This window comes from Mesocricetus auratus, unplaced genomic scaffold (genome assembly GCF_017639785.1).
Source record: "Mesocricetus auratus isolate SY011 unplaced genomic scaffold, BCM_Maur_2.0 Super-Scaffold_4256, whole genome shotgun sequence".
Taxonomy (NCBI): domain Eukaryota; kingdom Metazoa; phylum Chordata; class Mammalia; order Rodentia; family Cricetidae; genus Mesocricetus; species Mesocricetus auratus.
This window is the reverse complement of record NW_024429182.1, coordinates 32,078,035-32,101,859: the sequence shown is the minus strand read 5'-3', so window position 1 is coordinate 32,101,859 and position 23,825 is coordinate 32,078,035. Positions and strand designations below refer to the sequence as shown.

Here is a 23,825-nt window from a genome sequence, read left to right as displayed (position 1 = left end):
TCCATAGTCTCAATTCGCCTGGAAAGAAAGATGGATGAGGAATTATCTAGCTCAGGATGGCCTGTGAGTGTCTGTGGGGGGTTGTCTTGATTGTTAGATGGGGCTGTTGGAGCCAGCCTGAGTGTGGTTGGCACTATTTCATGGGCTCCGGTCTAGAGAGTATGAAAGTGAAGAAAGCTCGCTGAGTAGAAGCAAGCAGGCCATGTGGGCACATTCCTTTATTGTTGCTTCCGACCATGTGACATGACTAACGGTTCAGTTCCTGCCACCATGCCCTCACAAGCATGGACTGTAACTGCCCTAGTTTGCTTTTCGATCAGGGTATTTTATCACAGACAAAGAGCAAGCACAGACATTCTTAAGGCTACTGCTTCCCTCTCTGTGCCCTTGGGTGCCAATCCAGCCTTCCACAAAAGAAGAGCCCCCAAGGTCAGAGGTGAATTTTCTGTTGGTGGATATCTGTGCATATCAGGCTGCTTATCCATTCTCTCTTGTAAACCATCATCCAAAGAAAGCCATGTGTCATAGTTCTTAAATCCTCTTTTCCCAGGTATAACTTGTAGTCCTTGGAGAGCTTGGTGACTATAAAACAAAAAATGAGGCAGGGGTAGCTGAGAGTGTTTGGCCTAGTTGATCTATAAATCAAAGGAGAAGGTAGGAGGTCACTGAGGGTCGTTTCCACAGGTTCAACATGAAGCATGAACACGACTATCAGCAAGTAAGTCCCAGGATGAACACGGGTGAACACGGATCCTAATGCAGTGTCCAGTACCTGGCCTGCCCTCATTCAGCAAAGACAGCACAAAGTTTTCTGTTCAAATTGCTTCCAGTGTAAGTTCAATAATAGTCCCTCCCAAGACCTCTAAGGAAGGCAGGCATAGCTAGGAGAATTCTGCACAGCTCAATACCTTCAGGTAATCCCTTACCCTGAGATTGATAACCTTTAACACTGGGGCAAGGACACAGTAAACAGGTGACCCTCAGAGGATTCTCTTCTACTTATTTAGTCTGTGAGAAACTCCAAGATGACATGACCTGTGTGTCCGCTTATAGAGATGCTAAGACATGAGAAGGAGTGCATGCTGGGGAACTGGAGACATTCAATACCAGTCTAAGCAAGGTGAACTGTAACCTAAATCTAGAGTCATGTAAAGTTGAAATAAATTTTAGGGGTTACAACTCACAGTGTTGGTTACAGATGCCAACTTGACCAGATCTAGAGTAGCCTAGAAGACGGACCCCTAAACATGTCCGTGAAGGATTATCTTGATTAGATATGGGCAGGGTCATCATCTGGGTGAATATCAGTGATGTTAAAATAGAGAAGTTGGGCATGCACTTGTGGTTTTTAGTTCCTTTGAATCCCTGCCATTCTGACTTCCCAGAGAGCCTTTCTCATTGTGATGATTGTGAGCCAGAATAGACCCTTTCTCACTTAAGCTGTTTTGGTCAGGAACATTTTATCACAGCAACAGAAGGAGTAACTAACACATACAGCAATGTTTATACTTTAGGCACAGGGAGAAATGACTAACTTCACCATAGTATCATGGCTTGTATGTGACACACCTCCCATAGTTCAGGTGTTGGAAAACATGGTTCCCAGATGGAATACTTCAGGATGTGAAGTCTTGTTGAAGAAAGTCCATCACTCTGGGCCAAGTGTGAGGTCGTACAACCCAGCCTCACTTCCTGTCTGCTCTCTATTTTTGGACTGGGGACACAATACATTCAAGCTCCTGCCACTATACTTTTCTGTCACAAAGAACTGTATTCTATCTTAAACGGTAAAGTAAAACAAACATTTCTATCTTTGATTTGCTTTCTGTCAGGTATTTGGTCACATTGGTGAGACAAGCAGCTAACATGTTCATGCCATCAATCCCAAAGAATCAGAACTAGAATTCAGGTTTCTAACTCAAGAACCTAGGGTTCTGTCCACTGTAGCATTAAGTTTCCCACAGGCAAGTAACACGCATTCCTGTACCCAAGCCACAAACACCACTCATCCATTACTCCTCTAATGTTTATTATCCTTCTTACACATAAGAAAATGGACACATCTAGAGATGAATCCCACAGAATCTAAGGCAAAAAACACTGAGTCAGTTTCTCTCTTTTTCTTTCCTTCCAGAACACCATGTGTGAGAGAAAACAACAGAATGGAAACTGCTCATACGGAGCATGAGGAGGCTGCCCACCTCCCTCGCACAGCCCGTGTGCAAAGACAGCCCCTCAGCTGTGCCTCAGACACAAGGTGGTTCATGCTCATTGTTTATCGTGGCAGCTGAGAAGCCAGCTGGCACTGATCACTCCTCTCTTCCAACACAAATGCCACTAGGACATGTGTGACAGGCACCAGCTGCCACTCAGTATGATGGGCGGTGCCCCTGCTGGCCAGCAAGGTGCAGTCCATGGCCCATGCCCTGAGACTGCAGCCTCTGAAGAACCCTCTTGGCAAATCAGAAATGGTACCAGCTACATGCTGGGGTTGGTGGGCAAGGGGCAGCCACTCACTCCGCCTGGCCAGGTTGGTGGGATCACAGCTGGAACCAGTGTTCTAATGCTCCCCATGGGTCTGCTTTACATTTGGCAGAGTGGTTCCAGACAGAGCAAGAAGAAGAAACAAGAGGCAAAGTGTTGCATCTGGAAAACATGTCAAGCACCACCAGAGGAGTAGGTTGAACATTTAGGGATCTGGCAGTCTCAGGCTCAAGAGGAATCTACCACCCCCCCCACCCTAGCCATGTCTATCTGGATTCACTGCAAATGAAGAATCAGTCCCTTGCAAGGGGGACAAGGAGGATTTTGGTCCACTTGCCATGGTCATAAGGAAAACAAAGAAGGTCTTCAGATACTGAATGCCAAAGACGTCAGGAAGCCCCTTCTACTCCCATGTCTTTCTCTGCCAGCCCTCTGATCAAACTGTAGAGCTCCACTTTGGAAGTTCTTGGATTGGATAATTCTTTGCCTGGGAAGCTTCCTGTGGGTTGTAGGTTTGGCATCACTCCCGTGCTCTACTGGTAGGCTCTAGCAGTACTACCTCTGTCCTCACCTTGTAGCAAACAGATGTATCACTCTAGCGGGGATGACAATGTAGAGTACTTCTCAACTGAGAAACACTAGTGTATCAGTCAGGAGCACAGGCTTTGACCTCCAGACTGTCTGAACTTGTACTCCTGCCTCTGCATCTGCAACTCAGGTGTCTTAAGTTTGCTCAACGTAGTTAATCTTTGTAACTTAGTGTGAGTATGAAATGGGAGAACATCAGCCACTTTACAAAGCTGTTGCCACTGTAGTTGTGTTCTTACATGCCAACAATCTTAGTTATTCTTCCATTGCTGTGATGAAACACCATAACCAAGACAATCTATAAACAAAAGCATTTAATTGGGGGCTTGTTTACAGTTTCAGATGGTGAGTTCATTATCATCACGACAGAGAGTGTGGGAGCAAGCAGATAGCATGGTCCAAAAGAAGCAGCTGAGAGCTTTACATCCTGGTACACAGAGAGAGAGAGAGAGAGAGAGAGAGAGAGAGAGAGAGAGAGAGAGAGAGAGAGAGAGAGAGAGAGAGAGAGAGAGAGGGAGAGGGAGAGGGAGAGAGGGAGAGAGGGAGAGAGGGAGAGAGGGAGAGAGGGAGAGAGGGAGAGAGGGAGAGAGGGAGAGAGGGAGAGAGGGAGAGAGGGAGAGAGGGAGAGAGGGAGAGAGGGAGAGAGGGAGAGAGGGAGAGAGAGAGAGAGAGAGAGAGAGAGAGAGAGAGAGAGAGAGAGAGAGAGAGAGAGAGAGAGAGAGAGAGAGAGAACAATGGAACAATGTCCTAATGACAGAGACAGAGAGAGACAAAGACACAGAGACACAGACAGACAGGGCCTGGCATGAGGTTTTGAAACCTCAAAGCACACCCTAGTGACACACCTACTCTAACAAGGCTACACCTGCTCCAGCAAGGCCACACTAATCAACTCTAATCCCAAACAGCTCCACACTTTGGGGATCAAGCACTGAAACACATGAGCCTATAAGGGCCATTGTTATTCAAGCCCCCAGACACTCCAAGTGGTATCTGTCCACCATAAGCATTTTTCTTCCACAGAGAAAAAAGAACACTCCATTCCCCAGGCCTCTTACTAGCTAATCCCAGGTGAATCTACCACCAAGAAGAACCAGGGTATCCTGTGGGAAGTGGAAAAGAAGGAAAAGCAATGATTTCTCTCCACCAACGGCAGGAAGGTGAAAAACACAGACAGGAACCTGATCAGATCTCAAACTTTCCTTGAGGCCATGGATTAAGTCCTTTGCTTTCCACAGCATCCTTCTAAAAGCCAGACACAATTTTCTCTCATCCTTCCTTCAAATTATCCTGTAAGATGTAATATCAAATTCTTTCATGTTTCAAATTCCTTCTGTGGCTCCTGTTTTCTAGATCAAATCCTGAGTTAAGAACACATTAGACCGATGAAACCACTAAAATATTACCATTAGTACCTATTTCTGAGAGCAGTGACATACTAGTTCGTATTTACAAGGTGCAACATATGATTCCAAGGAAAACCAGTTGTAAAGCAGGCATGTATTCTCCAGAAAGTGAGTCTATGGAAGGAAGAAGGGTGTCTAAGCCAGTTCACTCCTAGTTGCATTTTCCCCTACACCCAGAGAGTTTTGAATCTTTGAAAAGCTCCATTTAAAATCTTATATGAGCAAGGTGTGTGTGTGTGTATGTGTGTATGTGTGTGTGTGTGAGTGCGTGCACGCACACATAATTATACACCTGAAGTGCTACACCACAGGTGTAAAGAAAATATTTCTTGACCCCAGAGAGGGGAGCAGGCCACTGCTGCTGTTTGATGACAGAAGGTCTGGTTATTCAGGAGTATTTGGTCAAGCCTTGGGAAATGAAAAAAGTCAATAAGGACCAAGTCTCTGCCCCCTGGGTGCTCACAGATATATGACAAATGAAAACTACAACACAGTCCAGAAGGCAAAAATAAGTGTTTGGTTCTAGCATAGTGAATAACATGTTATCCAGCGGTCATACAGATGTCTTTGGTCCTATGTACAAAGCCTTTGGAAATGAATGTTGTGTAGTGTAGTGCAGACAAACAAGAAACCCTCTCACAAAAGGTCTAGAAACAAAGCTGCCCGATCATGGAGAGACCCTGAGCCCCAGCATCCAGGCTGCCTGGTGAAATCTAGATCCTTCTAGACCCACTGATCTTACAGACTATGGAGAAATTGTTTCTCAGTGGTGTTTATTTCTTAATTTCTTTTAACAAATGGTTTTTCTCCAGTCAGCCAGGTTTAGGTGGGGTGAGCACCTTGCTCCCATGTTTCATTTTCATTTGCTATGACTTTTATGAAGCTCTGGATATTTGTGGGAAAATGGGCTTATCTGCTTTTAACTTTTGTTTGTTTTGACATACCTGCCAAGAGGAAGGACTCTCCAGCATCCCTTTCAAAAGTCAACTTTCTATGGCTGAGAATTCTCATTAAAAATCATTACTTTTGGCAGCAGAAGTCGGAAAGGTGACAGGAGGGAAGGAAGAACTAGAGGCACTGAGTTTTTGTTTTTGTAATTTCTTCAATTTGTGGAAAGCCTTCCTGTAAAATATTGTGCAGGGAATGGAAAAATGTAAAAGTATATAACAAAGTCCCTTCTAACCTTTCTATGCGCCATTCAAAACAATTTCTTAAGGGGCTAAGCCACCGTCCTGTTCCCACTTCGAAGCTACTCATCAGGCATTAGGAACCTTACATAAAGGGAGCATTTTTCACACTGGTGCATTTTCAGAATCACCAAAAAGCCCAATGCTATGGGAGTTCACAAATAAATATATCACTGGACATAAAAAGACACATTTAGAAAAGGAGCAATGAAAGTGCCCGATGTACATTTTAGAAACACAATGTGGAACTTAGAAATCTAGGCAAAATAAACTCTGGTGACTTTGCATTTATTCTTTTACTATGTTGGTGGTACAAAATGACATGTAAATGGGGTATCAGTGATCATTCTTAACTGGCACCTGACAATTCTTTAAAGGAGTATGCATATATAAATCCATGATGCTTTTACTTAGGTATGAGTGTAATTACTTAAAGGCTATGAGATGTGTATTTTTGCTAAGCTGGCAAAGAATGATGTACTACTCCCTGATGTATTCCTGAAATACCCTGCAGGACTGTAGCAGTCAGGAAGGTGGGACCCGGCACAGCTGGCTACCATCTCACCTGGGCTTGTTCTTCTCCCAGTTGTGGTCACATGTTAACTCCCCACATGCCCCTGCTTCAAGTAGAAGCACAGAGTAAAAGTTGTGCTGTGGGGATCTTCATCTGCTAACAGGTTGTTACACAGTGTGCTGACATCTGTGAACTGACTGTCTCATCTGGTGGTCTGGGAGCTCCAACCTCTCTATCCCTCTTTACAATATGTGCTGAACAGAGGAGAGGAAACTCCAGCTTGCATTGATTAGGTTTAAAATAGACGATGAACTTTAAAATAACTCCTGCAAGCACCTCCATTTCCTCCTTGTATATTTTCTCTTTGAAGGTTGTTGTGACTTTCTATTCCCAATATACAAAAACATGATAACAAGAAGCAGATCATCCATTCTTGTAATCTAATCAAATTTCTGCCCTTGGAGAAACTGCTTCTTTCTACGGGACTGCACTGTTTAAATATGTTAATGCAACTAATCTGTGTACATGTGCACACATTTATAGCCTGTACTCGGGGCCTGGCATGCAACAGGACTTTAGCAAATGTTCATTTGGCTTCTCTGCAGAATAGTTCAGAACAAAGACATGCTCAAGAGCTACTGTTTCAAGTTTACTTTCTGTGCATAAAGTCTTAGGCCACATTTTCTTTCTTTTTCTAGTGTACACTTAATCTTTTGGTACAAATAAAAGCCTCAAAATAAAAGAGTCTGGAATCCATAAATACTCTAAGACAGTGGTTCATGACCCCTTTGGGGGATAAACGACCCTTTTACAGGGGCCACATATCAGATATCCTGCATATCACATACTTGCATTACAATCCATAACAGTAGCAAAATTAGTTATGAAGTAGTAACAAAAATAAATTCATGGGTGGGCATCACCACAACATGAGGAACTGTATTAATGGGTCGCAGCATTGGGAAAGTTGAGAACCGCCGCTCTAAGGGTTAGGATAGTTAGGGCAGGCAGGGTGAAGAGGCAAATCCAGCTGACTCAATGACAGAAAGGGACCAGGTAGATAACAGAAGTTCAGGAATCACTCCTCAGGACATGCAGAGGCCAATGGCTCATACACACATGTGGGCAGACTGAACTCAACACATGCCCGGTGGGAAGGTGGTGGAAGCTGAAATCCCAAACACGGGAGTGCCTTTTCCTTTCATGTGCAAAGAAATGTTATGGACTCATCAGAATCCTTAGAAAGCCAAGGGCAATGTGAAGCAGATAGAGTGGAGGAAAGGTATCACGGGAGTCCAGGAATCTAGAATTAGACTTGGATTTGGATGCAGCATCTCCTCCAAGGTGGCAAGCTTGATACCTGCCTGTGGGCAGCTGGGTGGAAACTCCTAGATTTTATGTTGCTAGAACTGCCAAAGTTTCTAAGACCCACATGTGAAGAAGGGGCTCTGAGCCTCAGGAAGAGAATTACATAAGGCAGCATCTGAGAACTGAACTGAATTCTGTTAAACGGGGTTCTCACGAGTCCACGTCTGCCTGAGACCTCAGCCCCAGATCTTATTTGGAAAATAGATCTCGTTCTCTGCATATATATATAATGTCATCTGCTAAGATGATGTCATACTGGATCAGGGCTGTCTCTAAATATGAAATTATGGCTCTACACACGCAAAAGGAAGACGGCCATGGAAAAAGAACTAATTGGAGCTGTGTCACTACATGAAAAGGACTGACAGAACCTACAGCAACCAGGAAGAGGCTAGGGAGTATTACTTTCTCAGAGTTAGCCCTTTGGATGGTGTTAAGTCACTAAGTTTGTGGTTTTTTACTTATGCAGCTTGGCAGCACAGACACAGAAATGATCTAATCTGCTTGCCTTAAGAGGACAGATATGCACCCTGAGACCAAGATAGTGGCAGCTGGCATACAGTTCTGAATCCTAGAGTATATGGGCAGTTCAACTATCTACTCATATGCTTATCTATTCCCTCAACAAACAACCACAGAGAATGTGAAGTTCCTCTCTAGGAAACTCCAATGTCATAGAGTTTGGTGATAGCAAAGCTCTGCTTATGTCAACTATGTAGTTGCCAGTAGGGTGAAAGCCACAGAGGAAAATACAATGTCTAATTAATGCATGTGATAAGAATCTGATTCTGAATCAGAAATCTGGTAAAGTGTCTCAGAGTTTTAAAGGAAATATAACAGATAATTTAGCTGTATACAGAAGGCTGTATACAGATCTGGGATAAAATGAGTTTTTGAGGGAGAAAAAAGACTTTAAGAATATATCAAATAAAGATTCTGACCCCCACTTCAATCTTCTATCATACATCACTGTCCTCTCAAGTTATATTAATGAAATATTAACCATAAAATACTAATAATCTTTTTAAATGGAAATGCTCATGTAGAATATCCATAGAAGTATCCATGTCTACATTAAAATATTATGAAGTCTGTCTGTGATATTTCACCTGTTATGAATCTGAAAAGAGACTTGCTTTAATTTCACACACTTGTAATTCAAGTTGTCTTTCCTGTCTATGAAGTTGTTCAAAGACTACCACAGCTATTTTCCACCATGAAACGTATAACCAGCCTGACCCTGAGAAACAAGAATGACAAAACCAATGATACACAGCTGATACACACTGCCTGCCAAATTCAGAGATACTACTTGGAGAACATGGCTCAGTTGTAGCATTGCTGTATATAGTATTTCTTCTCTAGTTAAGGCCCTCAATGCTAACTCAAAGACTGGTCATATAACCACTTCAAGTTCAATACACTCAAAGCAAACTGAGTGAAGCAAATGTCTATCTAACTCCAAACACCTTCATTCAGAAAGTCAGTGGCCATTAGCGCTGCTTTCGGATAGAACACCTTGCAAATCTGAAGCCTTATCCTACAGAGTCAACCACAAATGAAATTCCTGTTATTTCTGAAAACTAGGTCCTGGCCAGGCTGCTGTGCTTCCTATCTGCAGAAGGGCCTTTGGCCAGGGATATTCTTGTACTTTCTGTTTTCACTTCACACTGAGTAAATAAGAATTACATATTCAAAAAACGTAACAGAGGGGTGCAATGGGTTCAGTACATTACATTAGGTTGGAATTGCCAATGGGGCATTTTAGAAGATCATAAATGAAGTGCCAGAGGTTCTCCAAGGCCAAAGTCTTACAGTCCCTCTGCCTAGACATTTCTGAGCCTATTTGCAGTAAATGACTTTGCCCAGCCACCCCATCTCACCCACAGGGTGCTGGGAGGTCTTACCACATGGGCTCTGCTCTGACGCTGACATGAAGAACTCTACATGCAGCACTCAGTCACATAGCATTAAGTGAGACATCGAAGGATCTGCCACTCACTATTTCTGTCATATTCTCTCAGCCCTCCATTGTTGTGGGCTCCATTGTTGTGCAAAGCCACTAAATCCCATTTCCAGCTGGCATCTGATCAGATGATAACTAAAATGAACACACACTCAAATGACACAGGCAACTGCTGACGTCTCACTCTTGGGCGTTGTAGCCCAAGAGATTTTCTGACATCCGATCCACAAGCCAAACAATCACACCGCAAAATGCTTTCAATGTTAAAGAACAACTACTCAATCTGCCATCATGTGCCTGTCATCTGGTCCTGTGCGATTCTGTAAAGATGCAATTTGACCTTTATTCTTCTCTGAAACTCCTTTTCTTCCAGAAACCACTTAGCGTTCTAGGTTTCTCTACTCCCTCCACACCCAGATATTTGCCAAGGTCAGTTCTTATTAGGGGCAGGCTTTGTACATGTCTCTGGATAGGGGCTAGCAATTCCTCAGAAAGACAAGGAAGATTTTGCTTAGTTATAGGGAAGAAACCAGAAGAGGCTGAAATAACTGCTTAACCATTCCTTGGCCCATATTGACTCTGCTGCATGGAGAGTACAGGCACCACGCCCACCTACAACAAACAGATGTGAAAAGTAAAGAGACAGAAAGCAAAATTTCCCTATGTTCAAGAAGGTAGTGATTGATTTGTGGGGATACAAATCCACATTCACTCACTCACTCACACACACACACACACACACACACACACACACACACACACACACACCACATACAAGGCCATATATAAATGGCACAGAAGGATAGGACAGGAAGAGGTCAATCATCTGGAGAAGGAAACTTTCCTTTGCACAGAGGGATCTCAGAGTGTTTCAAGAAGGTAGTGATTGATTTGTGGGGATACAAATTCACTCACTCACACACACACACACACACACACACACCACATACAAGGCCATATATAAATGGCACAGAAGGATAGGACAGGAAGAGGTCAATCATCTGGAGAAGGAAACTTTCCTTTGCACAGAGGGATCTCAGAGTGTTTCAAGAAGGTAGTGATTGATTTGTGGGGATACAAATCCACATTCACTCACTCACTCACACACACACACACACACACACACACACACCACATACAAGGCCATATATAAATGGCACAGAAGGATAGGACAGGAAGAGGTCAATCATCTGGAGAAGGAAACTTTCCTTTGCACAGAGGGATCTCAGAGTGTTTCCAGAGTAGAGATAATCAGAGAGTCTGTGACAGGTAGCTGGGGCTGAGATATAAGACCTGAAGTTTGTGGAATTCTCAGGAGGCGAAGTGTCACAGAAAGACAGAACCCTCAGGATGAAGAATATGGTGCCAGAACAAGTCACAAGAGAAGACAGTGCAGAGGAAGACGGCCTCCTCAGAAGATAAGCTCCCTATGATGACATCCCAACAGTTTAAAGATAGGCAATGAGACTCCACTAGAAGGGACTCAGCAGAAGCCCCTCCCTATGCAATCAGAACTTGGCTGGAAGACATTGTATGACCATGTTTAATCAAAGTAATACCTTACTAACTTGCCCCTTTCCAGAAATCATTGGGGCAAACCTATTTTCCCCAGCTCAGCCCCAGTCCTCAGCTACGTCTCACCACTGTGCAAATCCCCATAAACAAACAGAGACTCAAATGCTCGGACTGAAGGAGACACCACTACAGTGTCTGTACAGTAACGGCAATGTCCAAGTGCATCAAGAAAGGAAGAGAGGGTAGGAAAGGCAAGGAAATCAAAATGGGCTCTGTGTCAAGCGGCCTTTCTCACATCTTGACAGGAAGAGCCTGGGTATGCGATGCACAACTAAGAGGCTTAGGGGTAAAGTCTAATGCTCGACTCCATCAGCCTCTTGCCTGAATGACACAGAGCAGGCTCTGGAGGAATGCACAGACCTGACTCCAGAACCCACAGCTGAAAAAGAAGTCACTGAGGAAAGAAGGGAGCTGAGTCTCTTCTCTTAATAAATGTTCTCTGTAAACCAGAGGACACTTGGGATGCACTTTTATCATCCAAGCTCACCAAGCCTGTGGTTAAGCACACCAAATACAGCTGTACTGGAGACTTTGACTGGGGCTGGCGGACTCAGGGAAGGAGACTGAGGGGGGAGAGGTGGAGACTAGTGTTCCAATAGAAAGTACACTAGCTCTCAAATTGCCTTCGACCTAAACTCTAAGATCTATGGGTCCCTTGCTAGCAGCTGTGGCAGCGAGGCCTTGCCCCCTGGGAAGCAAGTACATATACCTACAGAAGAACTGTCCCAGAGGCTGTGACCCATGGCCCTAGAGATTGACTGTGACAGAAGAACAGGTACAAGGGTAGACATTAATGAGACCAGTTTTCTCTGGTTAGAGAGAAAGCTTCTGTATTCTCCCTTACACGAAGAAGCATGAATTATCTTTGAACAAGACAGGCTGAAATTCAGTCCAGCTGGAGGTCCTGCGTATGCCTGCCTCTTCATCTTCAATGCCCGTTCTGGAATGAGGTAACAGTGGTTACCTCATGAAGGGGTAGGGAAGAGCCAGGAGGGGAAATGAGCAAAGCACCAAGCAGTGTCATCTAGCAGGAAGCTGATAGAAGGGCTGAGTTCAAACTCTGTGTGATTATAAAACTAACGTTGGTCCTGTGGAACATTAAAACTCTCTGACAAAGCATGGGTGTCTGTAGGGGGTCATAGGGCTGGGTTACAAAGTGCAAACTGTGCCCTGGTATTGGTGACTTATATGTCCCTCACAATCTTCCCCAGGGGTTGTTAGGAAACAAAGAGTGATCTCACAGCTATCAAAGGGTTATGGAAGAAGGGGCAGGCCTCAAGGGAAGCGTTCTTTTATGACATCATACTCCTTTACTGACAGCTCAGTCACTCAATGGTGATGTTACATTCAATGCTTATCACACCCAGGAAACTCATCAAGTCTCTACTAAGTGCCTACAATGTCCTGCTTGAGCCCATCAGTAGACAATACCACAAAGATCCTTCCCTGCAGAGAGGAGTGGGGAGGAAGGCCAGGGAATACTGATAGTCATGGGTGATGCAATTAAGAAGTAAACTCTCAAGCACAATGGGGATGGTTTTAGAGAAAGGAAGCTAAAAACCAAGGGGGTTGGCTCTGTGGAAGCCAGGGAAGGTCCAGGTTGCAATTTTAATGAGGCAGTAGAATAATGCCCCTAGAGAAGGTCACATCTGAGCCTAACCTTGAAGGAGGTGAGGGAGCTGTCTCTAGACAACATTGGTCAAGATATACAGACCAGCCAGTGTGGGCATGTGGGTCAGCAGTGTGCTGGTGGGCACGTGTGGCCTCTGTGGCCAGTGTGCCAAAGGCAGGTCACACGGGACACTGTGAGTCACACCACAGCTCCTCCCAAGAATCAGAGTTGTCAAAGTCCTTAAACAGAAAATGTCACTGTGTTTATTCTGGCTTCATATCTAAACTCCTGGTCAATTTGAGAAAAATTCACCAATCCTTTTGTTTTGTTTAGCATTAGAAATAGATGATTTTTTAAGTCTATTGGAACTGTCTTCCATCTTCGAAACCAATCAGGCTGTGGTCTAAGAGTCCCAAACCAAATACTTAGCAACATGGATTCTGCCACTCACTTCCGCATTAGCTTCAGTCTTGAGAATTTAATAACTTTCTGCAACGAGCCTGAGCATCCAGCGATGAGACACTTTTTAGACTTCTCCCTAGTCATTTACATAGTGCCAGATTATAAATGTCTGATATTATATGAATTAGTGCCGAGCTGTGAGAACAAAGCAAATAATTAGCAGGCGCACACATGGTGGGTTCTATTTCAGATTCTCTCTTGCTGCCTCCCTGATCTAAGCAAATGATAGCGGTCATGCAGCTCCCGATCACAACCACAGTAACACCACAAATCAAATTCCACCTGCTCAAAGTGCCCAAAATAGAGAAGCACCAAGACGTCTGTGCAGCAGAAAGAAGCAGGGCTCGGGGACTGAAGGGTATTCAAGCCGAGGCAGGGGGCATTCGAGCTGAGGCAGGCCGGATTTGCTTGAGCGCAATGGGAACCTAACACCTCCAATCCCAAAGAAGACCCTGGAAGGAGAGGTCTCCCAAGATTGTCATCTAAGTCTTTTGTGTATATACATTGCATGACGCACATGCTAGGCTGTGTAGGCACACATATGCTAGCCCATGCTACTTAAAGATGAAGAAATGGGGAGGCATTGAAAGAACAAACCCCACATGCTAATTTACACCAGCTTTAATGATTTAAAACATTTTACATATGGTTTTGGTCAAACAGTAAGAAATTTCTCACTGTCCCTTGTAAAACTTAACCTTGTCAAACTTATCTGACGAAATCTCATTTTAGTACGTTAACGTCACCATTGTCCTGCCATGTCAAGTAAAAACAGGACAGCTTCCTATGCGTATCCACCGAATTCATGGAGATGGTTAAGCTTTGTATTTACTTCCCATTGTCTTTTTGTGATTTAAGAATGCAAGCATCTATTATTCCCTAGTTGAATTTCCTATTCACACTTCAACACTGGTAGAATCTTGTTTTCAATTAAGAGAATAAATATAATACGGCATTGCATTTAGCAAAATGAGGTCATTACCACACTAACAATAGTCCTAACAATAGTTCCAAGGGCCCAGACAGTGTCCTTGAAAGAGCTCTAAGAATACTCCAGGTTTTTGTTAGAATTACTCTGCTAAAGCATTTACCAAGCTTACTAATCCTACTCCAACCCCCCAAAAAACTAAGCAGCCTAGCTTCACCTGGATAATTCACAAACAATTCAGAGTTTTCAGTTTATCTGGAACACTGTGTGCCTAAAGCTGGAAGCTGTGAAAGCAATGGCTTTGGCACGTTTCTCTGACACAATGAGGAAACCAAGGAAAAGAAGATGAACGGCAGCAGGTCAGGTCCACTTTTCTCCCAGGCAGCTTCTCCTCATCTCAGACAGTTTCATTAAAATGCCTCCTAGGACCGGTGGGGAGAGTGCTTAGGAGCAAGCCTGAAAACCTGAGTTCAATCCCCAGAGACAACATGGTGAAAAGTGAGGACTAATTCACACAAGCTGTCCTCTGAACTTCAGCATACAGTGTACATGCATGTACACGTGTACATACACACACACACACACACACACACACTTAATAAATAAAGAAAAACACTGACACCTTTCTATATACAATGAAGATGGCAACAACTTGACACCCAAAGGTTATCCATGCCCAGGCATTATACTAATAGCATTAGATAGGATTTCTTATGTAATTCTCTCATCCAGCCTAAAAATGTCACCTTACTACCAACATACCCACTCACATAAGAGCAGATAAAATTACTGAAGTACCAGTCCACATCATCTCCTCAAGAAACAGAGGAGCCGAGGTCCCTGGTCCGTGACTTGGATTTACACTCTATTTCTATCCTGGATTCCCCTTGTCTGAGACAGTTGGTTGGTTGGTTGGTTGGTTGGTTGGTTGGTTGGTTGGTTGGTTGGTTGGTTGATTTTTTAAGACAGGGTTTCTCTGTGTAACTTTGGAGACTGGTCCTGAAACTTGCTCTGTAGACCAGGCTGGCCTCAAACTCACAGAGATTCACCTGCTTCTGCCACCCAAGGCTGGGATTAATGTCACAGCCAGGGACTATATTTTATAAAAGCATATTTTTAGCATGCATTCAGGTAGAATCTTCACTACCACTACCCCTACACGCATACAGGCACACACGCAACCTTTCCACTGTGTACATATTAGTGCCTGATATTAGCAAAACTGCCCTGTCTAGATCCCTTCATTGTGAAACATACATTATTCCAGGTGACCTTGTCACTGGGAGAAATAAAAACAGCTGTCCATGCTGAGACTTACACACAAGTTCACAGTAGTTCAACATCTGAACTGGTGTCTCAGCAAAAAAAGAGAAACAAACTCCACAGAAGGAAGCACTCAGTAACACCAAGGAACGGACTACCTACACAGAAGCCAGACCCTGACTCTCAAAGTAAGGATATCTCACCTACCCAGTCTATACTGTAAGACGACATTTACCTGGAATTCTAAAAAATGTAAAGTAACTGGCGGGATGATGGATTCTTGGCACCAGGGACTGAGACAAGAATGTATCACAAAGAGGTAAGGAAACTTTTGGAAGCAATGAATATGCTTTCTGTTATTGCTTGTGGCAATGAGCTCATGAGTGGACACAGCTGTGAATGTATGAATTTTCTCCTAAAAAGTATAACCTGGGCTGAAGACATGGCTCAGTTGTTAAAGGTTAGGCTCACAACCAAAAATATAAAAAGTATAACGTATTATATACAGATGATATATTAGTAAATTAAATATTAGTTATGTGGGCCTTAAAAACTGTTTATATGTTCAACTTTCCTAGAAAATCCTTATTTAAAAGATATTTGAAATAATTTTTAAATGACCAATCTTTTGTATTGCTGCACAGAGTACAGGTTTCCATATTATTTGCTTCAGATTCTAAGTTCCTAGCAGTCAAAAATAAATTTCCAGAGAAGTCCTATTAATAACACCAAGACAGTATTACCACAGTACAAGTATTCAGGAAACTTTCTCTCAACAAAACTCTATTATGTTTTTCTTTTCTTACCAAAGAAATTCTGGGTTTAGAATTGAGAGTGATCTGTTAGTGGCCCAATGGAGCCTTAAAAAAATGTCACCATGGCATTCTTTGATTGTTGTCTCTAATCATACAAAACTGCCCTAAAAATTGAGACTTGGAGAAAAAAACAAAAACAAAACAAGAAAAAAACACACACAAGTAAGTCTTACACTTCTTTATACCCGTTTTATTATAGAAATGTGAAGTCACATGGGCAGGTCTCTGAGAGCAGAGGGCTGACTCTGAAAGTCAAAGGCATCACTGGGTTTGAAAGTTCCTATTTTTGTAAGACAGTCATCAGAGTAAAGAAGGTAATAATATCACCCCCAAGGAGGTCAGAGGCTGTATCCACAGCTCCAGGGAGACAGGACCATTAGCACTGGTTCCCAAAGATGCCCACACCTGATAATCCCTGGAGTAAGAGCAGAACCCAGAATGAAAGAGAAGCTTGAAGGGAAGCTTCTTCGAAGCAACTGGAACCATACTTCCATACCCCTGCTACTGGGAAACTCAACCCTTGAACCAAGTGCAGACCAGAGTCGGTGTTGTCAAACACACACACACACACACACACACACACACACACACACACACACACACACACCATGCTCAGTCCTGTAGAGCAGACTGTGTTTCTTTTGCAGTGGGTTAAAATATTAAAAGGAAAATAACTGGGCTGGGCCTCTCCTGCAGCGGGTTTGAGAAGCATCACTGTACTACACACTGCTTACTCAGTGAAGGTTAATTTTCCCCAAAGTGATGATGGTGGGTGCTGTTCTCCATGATCCAGTCAAATTCTCCGCCTGTGAAAGCCCCAGCCTGTCTCCAGGTGTTCAGACTGAGACTGTAAAGGGAATTAAATAAACCTTCTCGAAAAGGAAATTTATCCAAAGTGCTGTTTCCATTCTAATTAGTATCACGGCTGTACAAGCTGCAAATATGGCTGTCATCACATCAAGAATCAAAATGAAGGTCATGATAATGACTGTGTGGATAGAATTAATTAATTTTCTTCTCTTCCTCCCTCCACCCCCTTTGCATGCCTGTAAGGAGCACGCGTCTTGGCTCAGCTGCATTAGCTTCCTGTGCATGCTGCAAAGGTGGAAGGCACAGGGAGGGCTGCGCCACCTGGCCCAGGCTCCCATCTAATTAGGGCAAAATAAATAATGCCCAGGAAACTCCTGTGTCTTGTCCCTCCCACTTTCCACAAAGCTGAGCGGGTGGGGAACTCAGTCTACCACTGACAGGGTACCCCCTGATTACAGGGCACATGTAGGAGGACTCCTACCCCCACCCCCAGATTGCCACCAGACTTCAAGTCTGCAAGAATGGAAGGCAGGATTTGACTTTATAGGTTGAGACTTGCTTAATGTTTACTCTCCCTTTGCAGCTTGACTCAGTTACTAAAGTCTTCCCCTGATTAGATTACTTCATTTAGCACAGATACAATAAATTTCATTTGGTGATTCCTAAATGTTTATCTATGTCCTGTTTCCAACCCTAGGTAGTAGCTGTTATGTTTCAAACCCAGGACAAACTGCTAAGGTGTCTATTTAACGTATCTATGCAGAGCTGGCTGCCAGGTTCTCCTAGTAATCTTCCCTCTGCTTCTACCTGTTACAGAGTTGGATCTCAGCATAGCCCAACCTCTACCCAGAACTCTCCAGCCCAGGAGCTGGGTTGCTCTCCCCGCTAGGGCTCTTCCCTATGTAGTTCAGACATTACCCTCCCCTTCTTGTACCTTTGGGCTGCTGCACTTGGCTCCCCTTCTCCTCCCCTCCTCACATGGCCCAGCTCAGTCTGGTCATGTCCACTCTGGATTCTCCCAAAAGTCCCTGCCTCTGAGTATGCTCTCCCACATTATAATAAACTTTCTCCCACACCATACCTAGAAGCAGCCCTTTCCTGTGCGTCCATTTTTATTTTTTTTCCATTCAGTAGCTTCATCACAGAATCTGCACCTGTATGCTTCATCAATGGGCCCAAAGCACTTAGGAGAATGAGCGATAGTCCAGCACACATGTACTGAAAGAAGAGATGAGCATATAAATGGATAGTTGGGCAGTCAGAGTCTACAGACATCAGAATGTGCTTATAATACTTCTGTGAATATATTTAGCTAAAAAGATATAATCATGAGTTGTTCATAATTGAAAACTTTTAAGATGGGAAAAGAGCCTATGAAGTTTTTGTTTTGTTTGGTTTTGGAAAACAACCTTGTCCCTCACCATAAAAGTACTCCACTACTAGGCTACATCCCTAGACACTGACAGAGACCCCACCCTGAAGGAAATAAGAGAATTAAAACAACTACATGCTTTAAATTTCTCTAGTGTCTTCCATTTGCCAGAGAGAGAGAGAGAGAGAGAGAGAGAGAGAGAGAGAGAGAGAGAGAAAGGAGAAATTGAATTATCACATGTAATATATATAATCAGATAAAATTAAAAAATTTTAACTATATAAAGGCATTTCAATTAAAATGAGTTGTTTTGTAGTGAATAATACACTTCAAAGTCTATAAACATCCAACTAGTAATTACTTTACCATCTATTTTTAAATCTTATGATACTTATTAGGTATTTTGTTATTTTGCTGTCTCTCCCTCTCTCTCTCTCTCTCTCTCTCTCTCTCTCTCTCTCTCTCTCTCTCTCTCTCTCTCTCTGTGTGTGTGTGTGTTCAATGTTCACGAGTGTGGATATACATGTGTTTCTGTTCATGCACCTGTGTGACTGTAGAAGCCCAAAGCTGATTTTAGGAATTCTCCCCATTGATCTTTTACCTTATCTTGGAGGCAAACTATTTCCTGCTGGAGAACCTGTCTTGGCCTTCCGAGGCAGGAATTACAGATGGCCTACCACACCTATACGGCATTTGTGTCCTTCTAGGGAACCTGAGCTCCAGTCCTCTCGTTTGTACAGCAAATGTTTTAACCACTGAACCACCTCCCCATACCCCAAGCCTATTTATAGTGGCCAAGTTATTATAGATCTAAAGAAATCAGAGGAGAGACTGCATTCAAAGTCAGTGTTACAGCACTTTAAGGTATATTTGTTTTCAAAGTCGGTGTTACAGCACTTTACCAAGGTTACCAGAAGAAGAGGAGGTGAATGAAAAGAATGGAATCTACTGCCCAGGCACTATACACATCATCTCATTTAACCCTCACACACCTCTAGATACTTGTTAGTCTTTCAGGAGACACAGACTGAATGCTATACAGCTGGGAAGAGACAGGGTTAGATTCAAACCCAGGTTTGTCAGAAGATGAGCTCCATGGGTTTCCAAGATTAGAGCATGCACAAGGACACACACACACACACACACACACACACACACACACACACACACACACACACACAGAGGAGAGACAGTAGGGAAAAGCTCTGCAACCCAGATCCTTCAAGCTGCCCTATGTCCCAACAATACACCCTGGATACTGTATACACCCTGCTAGACTGGGGTCATTGTAGTTAGTTCCACTCCTACAGTAGTTTCAGAATACAATTTTACTAACCTGTCTAAAGGATATGCCTACTGAATAACCTTTATGTATTTCCAAATCCTCCAAATACTGAAAGAGCTGTCCAACCAAGTGTTACAGACAGACAGACAGACAGACAGACACACACACACACACACACACACACACACACTAATTCAAAGCAGTGTAATCCAGCAGTGGTTCCTCCATGGTGGTGGGAGTTTTACTGAGACTTCCAGCTGCATGCACTAGGACGCCCTTCCCAGTCCTCCTTGGTAAAGGACAATCGATTCCTTTGGTGATTGAAACATTTTCAAAATGCACTGTAAACTTAGACATATTCATGCTCTCATCCAGGTCTGAGGATCTTCTTGTCCCATGAATCTATTGTTCGGTTAATCTGTGCATACACACCAGAATATTCTAATTTAAATCTGAGCCTGGGACGTGCTATATTTTGTTCCAAGCTGCAGGGGTGTGAATGCCATAAATAGCATGCAGTGTGCTTGTTCTCCGCCCCTCAGCAGTCTGATAAGCTCATACTGAAATCATTTCGGCAATCACATTTGACAGCTCACTAGAATCCTGTTCAACCCAGCCTCCAAACCAGACCATTATTCCTGCCAGTTTTCAGCCAGGGAGGCATTCAGACACCAGCTCTAAATGAGAACAGCCTTGCGGAACCTCGAAGGAGAGGCACACTCCGGCTAACAGCCCGTCAATCTGTCAAGAGCTCTTAAGATCCCCCCAGCCTTGTCTAACCGAAGGCCAGCTCAGAGTTTGTAGGAAGGGGAAACCCGGTGGATGAGGGTCCTGTCACCTCTGCTTCAATGGCCACATCTGCAAACACATGCCAGACAAAACCAGCACAACCCAGAGCTGCCGGAGCAGCAAGGCTCTCTGCCGGCTCTAATGAACTCATGCACCATTTAACAAATAGCCCTTGAATATCAGCTGCATAACAAGAGCACCCAGTACCACAGAGGCCTCTGGAGGGGCATTTCTGGCTCCATAACACTTGGTGATATGAACCTTAAGTATTTATATTTTTTCCCTGGTGATATGAACCTTAAGTATTTATATTTTTTCCCTGGTGATATAAACCTTAATATTTTAGATTATTTAGCCTCAGTTTCTCTATCAGCAAGATGAAGGTAACAACACATCATTGTACAGGACTGCTGCAAAGAACAAATCAATCATGCATTTATACAACTTCCTTAAAAGATGTTCAATTGAGAGTCAACTCCCTGTCTGCCTTCTCCATGTATCAAGACAAAAGGGCCCACATCTTCTCATATCAAGCAGCTTTTATATTAGAATTAAGACCATATAAGGCACTGTGGACAAAGCATAATATTATCCTTTCCTTTTTCACTAAGATATGTACTGAAGGATAGCATATCTACAGAAAATAGTATAAGCTCTGAGCATAAAACGCAGTGAATACTGTCAAAACGTCACACATGTGTGGCCCGGGTCACAAAAGAACATACACACACACAACGCCATGCCCTGGTCCTGCAGCTTCTCTCTGCAATCCCAACACCACCACCTGCTTTTCAAAGACTAACATTTTAATAATGTATCTATACACAAAAACCAGTGGAAGTGCAGGATAATGATATGGATGAGTTAAGTCAGAGGGACAGTTGCATTATCACATAAGTAAGAGCACCGCCAGTAATGGAGGCACTGGTGTCAGACACAGCCAGGACTTTTTGCTTCTCTCTCTGACGGCCCCCAAGACTTGGTCTTTTATTTCCTTTTAGGCATCTGTTAAGCTATGAACTCATAGGCATTGGGCACTAGCGGCTCAGGTGTCCCTCTGTTACTTCTCATACAGTGTGCCTCTCTGCCAGGAGCAGGCTACACTTCAGCTGAACCCAGGTTCTCTCCTCTTTGGCTTCCTTCTCTCCTGATCATTTTCCTTCACCTCTTTCAGGAATGACTTAGCTCTTAGCATGCTTAATACATTCAATCCACAGAGTGATTCTCTTGGCAAGAATCTTACCTTCAACTTGCTTGTTTATAACATTGCTAACAGCATGCTGAGTGACACTCCAGACTCTTCCAGCTTTGCCATGGTAACACACATGGGGCATTCCTTTCGGGAATAGTACCCATTGCCTTGATGTCTACAATACCACCGTCTTTCCAGAATTGCAGGTACATGGCAACAAGAACAACTCCATGTTTCCTAAAAGGTCTAGAGAACATACATCAGGTGACTCTCATCCATCCCTTTGTGCTTGTCTTTTGGAAAATTACTGGAGACTGCAGTCTTGGCTGAAAGCACTCTCCCTTTTCTTATCCCTTGTGTAAACAACGAAGAGCAAAGGCAGCAGGACTTGCTCTGTATGTTATGTCACGCAGCACCTGCCTAAAAAGGGGACACTTTTAAAATATAAGACAAAGTTCATTCTTTACGTAGAAAAGGGAAACAGATTTAATGATTTCCAGTGCCCAAACCTAAGATATAAGTTAGTAATGTCTTGCCAAAAAAAGTATCTTTAACCTATTGATACCTATCTCTCCATCTCTAAACTGACTTTGAAATCCTTGGGACACATGAAAAAAATCAACTCACTGAACTCTACACAGTTAACTGCCCTCTGCATTATAAATCCAAACCAATATTAGGCCAGTGAGATGGTTCAACCTACTGAAGGTATATGTCCCAAGATTCCTGGAACATACAAGGTAGAAGGAGAGAACTGATTCCTGTACATTGTCCTCCGACTGTCACATGTACTGTGGCATGGAGACACACACACACACACACACACACACACAATTAAAGAAAAAGAAATTATGAAAGATCTTATCTCCCCATCAATTCATTCTGTTGTCTGTTTTTCAAATATCCCAATACAGAAGATATGCAGTCACTGACATAAGTAGTACAGCTCTCCCTGAAACTGCTTGTAAAGATGCTCATGTCATTAGTCTTTAGGAAATGTAATCCCTGCCGGGCAGTGGTGGTACAAATCTTTAATCCCAGGACCCAGGAAGCAGAGGTAGGTAGATCTCTGTGAGTTCGAGGCCAGTCCGGTCTACAGAGTGAGTTCCAAGACAGCCAAGGCTACATAGAGAAACCCTGTCTCAAAAAAAAAAATTCCACAGTGAGATAACACTTCACTCACACCACAATGGCTATTCCCGCCCCTCCCCCCCCAAAAGAAACTAGCAAGCACATGGATGCGAAGAAACTAAAACATACATGTTGCCAGCAGAGATACAAAATAAAGCTGTCACCATGGAAATTAGTGAAAACAGCATTTCTAGATGACCCAAAAATGTGACTCACAAGTACTTTTACCCCATATATGATCACAGAAGCACCATTCACAGCAGATAACACTGGAAACAACCAGAGAGCTAGTCATCAAAATGTGTTATAGCATACATTCATCTGGGCTTGCCACGCCCACCCCATCTTGAAGCACAGTGATAGGTGACCGAGAAGAGCCCTTGCCTCACAGTCAAACGGTTGACAGAACAGAATGGTACAGAAAACTGTGAAGTCTGTGGTAACAGACACTACTGACAGTCCCACTTAAAGGAAAAAGGACCATCAGGCCCTTCCATGGATACCAATCCTGACCTTTCCCCCAACTACACATTATAGCAAGTTGGTCTTTTCCAGTCTAATTGCCATGAGTCACTCATGTTTCTTTAAATAAATCAAACATGATTATTTATTTGCTAAACGGGGCTGATGAACTCTTACTGTGGTCTGTCAGAACCTTTTGGGGGTTAAATGAACATTTCATATATGTGTCTCTAGGAATGTCACATACCACCTGATGAAATATTATTCATCCATAAAAAGTAATCAAAAGTTCAATATATTCTCTACAATGGGTGAACCTCAGAAACTATGCTAAGTGAAAAAAGGACAACCTTCCCCCCAAAAAATTTGTATAGCTCTCACTGTATGTATGTGAAATATTCAAAGTAAACAAATTCATGAAGACAAGGAGCAGAGCAGTGGCTGTCTGGGGCTGAGGGGTAGAAAGAAGCAGGAGTTACATCGTGGGTTTCTTTAGGAGTGATGGGCCTTTTGGAACATCCTGGAGGAAATGGTTACGCTGTCCTGTGAATATACTGGACACCTTGGAGTTGTGGACTAGATACTACTGAACTGTAGACTTTAAAACAGTTTTATG

The 23,825-nt window shown here is 43.3% G+C and overlaps 1 protein-coding gene and 1 pseudogene across 1 annotated transcript in view; both read right to left on the bottom strand.

Annotated features, from left to right (window-relative positions):
* The window catches only part of Glis3 (GLIS family zinc finger 3), a 407,081-nt gene that overhangs the window by 174,681 nt on the left and 208,575 nt on the right, over positions 1–23,825 (bottom strand).
* The window catches only part of LOC101827091, an 82,663-nt pseudogene continuing 62,743 nt past the window's right edge, over positions 3,906–23,825 (bottom strand).